At 43.5% G+C, this 3,169-nt stretch overlaps 1 pseudogene; it reads left to right on the top strand.

Moving 5' to 3' along the window:
- Nucleotides 1–728: 728 nt before the first annotated feature.
- On the top strand, nucleotides 729–2,879 carry LOC147455103 (uncharacterized; annotated as a pseudogene).
- Nucleotides 2,880–3,169: the final 290 nt, after the last annotated feature.

Genomic DNA, 3,169 nt, shown 5'->3' with positions numbered 1-3,169 from the left:
CAGAGAAGCAGTCTCCAAAGTTGTCAGTACTACACAGGAACAAGTATCTGATGCAGCTGGAGGAGGATAGGTTGGTAAGCTCTTACATTACTGAAGTCATACAAAGAAGAAGACAAGCATGGGTGACCAAGAATGTGAAGTTCAAGATCTTTCAGGTTGGCGATTGGGTAATGTTGTACAACTCTAAGCTGGGACCACATCCTGGTAAATTGTCATTGAGATATCAGGGACCATATCAGATTGTGCAGGATAAAGGACAAGGGACATTCATCATAGCTGATGTGTTTGGTACAAGAGTGGAAAAGGCAGTTAATGGTTTCAGGCTGAAGAAATTTCAGGGAAAGCCACCTCATTTGGATTGGCCAAGTGTAGCCTGTATGACTGTAATACCCCTACAGCCAGGAGATTCAGAATCAACAAAAGGAAAAGGAAAAATGCTGGCTTGCATGGATTTGAGGAGGTCTTTTCATAGTATCCCATATAATTCACGGGTTGGAGGAAGTAGGCAGTTCCAAAGTGCACATCCGATTCAACATTGTAGATGTTGGAAGAGTACCTGTGTCGGAACTGACCAAGTCGGAATTTTTAATAAGAAATTATTAGGACCGATTAATAACTTCGGGGAGTGTGCTGAAAAGAAGTTTCGTAGCACTTCAAGGATACTGGGTGGAGATATGTGTGCATGGTGCAGCGAGTATAATCATACATGCAACAAAAGTTCAGTACACATGCAGCAGCGCGGAGCATTCGGGTTTTCGCTTGAAGAAGCTTTATTCAGTCCTGCCATGCCGAAAGCAAAGCAATTGATGGCCATGCAACCACACCCTGATGAGGAGCAGACCAAAGGTTCGGGGCGACGTTTGAGAAGCAAATCTTTGCCTATGCGGCTTGACGTTAGCAGTGCAGACGAAAACAGTGACTCTGCAGAAGAGGAAACGCCAATGCCGACTCCTGTGTCAGAAGGTAAGGTGATGCAAGCATTAATGGACCCTTTTATGGATTTCAAAGTTGACATAGATTGTCAGGCAGAGCGCAACGCCATATGGTTGCAGCAGGTAGGATTGTATGAGTTTGCCATTCTGCCTTGGGAAGAATGTAGAAACAATGTATATGCAAAGTCTCAGTTGGAAATACTTAGGAAGACTAAGGGGAGAGTGTCACCGCATGTGGTACTCAATGTGGAGTTGGTGTCTGAGGTGTTCAAGCTGCCTTTGCATCCTAATACACCTATTCCAAAGTGTTCAGAGGAAGCACTGAAAAAGGAGTTTGGTCCAAGAGAAGGAGGCAGGCAGTATTACATGTTAAAGAATGTGGCATATGCTAGGAGAGAGCAGCTTAAGTGGTACTTGGAGAGGCTATGCTTTATTGTGAAGTTTGATTATATGTCAAAAGAAAACTTTGCACCATTAAGCTATGCAGAGCAGGGAGGAGAAGTGAGCTGGGCTCACTGGGTGTATGAAAAGTTGGCAGCAGAGATTCATTCTTCAGACAAGAGGAAGACACAGGCAAATAGTAGGTTATGTGGTTACTTGTCAGCATTGTTTTTTTTTGCACAGAGAGTACAGAATGGTGAAGCAAGGTGGCCTGTGAAAGCAGAAAAACTGGTTCAGGAGAAGCAGCAGCCAGTTCAGATTGAGCATCCCATCATGGTGCATTCTGAAAAGACAGGATTTGTGAAGTTTAATGCTAAGCATATGGAGGCTTATGAGGATTTGGTGAAAGCCAAATATACTCCAGGAGAGGCCTTTGAAGAAATCACAGCAAAAATGCAGTTTGCAGAATTTGGCACCATGGATGTTGATTCACCAATGCAGGTAAAAGCAGAGGAAACACCAATAAAGCTTGGTAAGGCTTTCACACTATCCAACAAGAGGAAGAAGTCTGAACCAATCAGCAGAGTGTTTTCTAGATTAGATTTCAGTACTGAGGAAGTCTCTGGAGTATCAGTAGATACTGGGAAATTGGACAGTGATAAAGTAGTTCAGATGCTGCAGCAGGTGCAGGAATTTGTGAGGCAGCAGAATAATATGCTGAAGGTTCAGAGTATGCAAGCTGAAAGGAATGCAGAAAAATTGATGGAGTTTAAAGGACAGGTGTCACAGGTGAAAGAGTTTGAAGAGTAGATAGCTATGATGAAAGTAAAGTATGAGCAGGATATGGAGGAAACAGTGGGGAAACAGAAGATGGAGTTAGCAAAAGTGAAGAGATCATTGGGGGAGTTTAAGCAATGGACTGAGAAAGTGGAGGCAGCGGTTGCTTTGGAATTGGAAGACATGGCAAAGAGGAATGCAGAGTTACAGGTCACTGTGGAGATGCAGAGGTTGAGATTGGAACCTTTGCAGATACTAGAGCAACAGATGTTGGCACAGGAGGAAATTAGCTTGAGTGCAGTATTAATGAAAGAAGGAGAAGTGTCTATTCTCAAGCAGCAGTTAGCTTTGGTTGCACAGGAGATGTGGCAAAAGACCAAGGAAAGAATGAGATTTGTCATTAAGTATCCATATGAGGTGCTAAAGGCAGGGTTAGTGCATGAGGTAGAAGCACAATTGTTGAAGGAAGTGGAGGAATTGCAAAAGGAGAGAGACTGTTTGAAGCAGCAGGTTCAGCAGATGGAAGAGAATAAGAGACAGCAGCTTGCAGAGGCAGAAAAGAAAGAGGAGAATTTTACTAATAGTTTTTTGATGCAGGATGTAGCTGAGGAGAAAGTGGCAGAAGAGCAGATTGATACTGTGATTGCAGATAGAGCACAAGAGGTGGAAATGGGAAAAGCTTATGCAGCAGAGTCAGATGCAGTAAAGGAAGCAGAGCTGGTGGATCATAAAGTGAATGCTGAGGACCAGAGTAAGGAAGAAGCTGTGCAGCAGAGGGTGGATTCCTGATCAAGGGATATGTGAATCCGGGTCAGATTTCTGCGAAATCTACCACCGGGGCGTGCCATGTGTTGAGAGGCACATGTTAGAAACTGACTCTGAATAGCTAAGTCGGATTTCGACTTATCGGATATTTACTGAGCTGTATTTTGCTAAGTCGGATGTAACTGTCTTTCAGTTGCAGTCTGCTGAATGTCTTGTGACTGGGTAGTTAAGTCGGATTTATCTATATAAGTGGGGAATGTATCTGCGCAAGAGGTATCTGTTCTCTGATATGAATGTAATGATGATGGTGCAGT

Source organism: Adiantum capillus-veneris, chromosome 6 (genome assembly GCF_014529385.1).
Source record: "Adiantum capillus-veneris isolate H3 chromosome 6, ASM1452938v2, whole genome shotgun sequence".
NCBI classification, from domain to species: domain Eukaryota; kingdom Viridiplantae; phylum Streptophyta; class Polypodiopsida; order Polypodiales; family Pteridaceae; genus Adiantum; species Adiantum capillus-veneris.
Note: the sequence above shows the minus strand (reverse complement) of the source record. Positions and strands in the feature narration are given on the sequence as shown.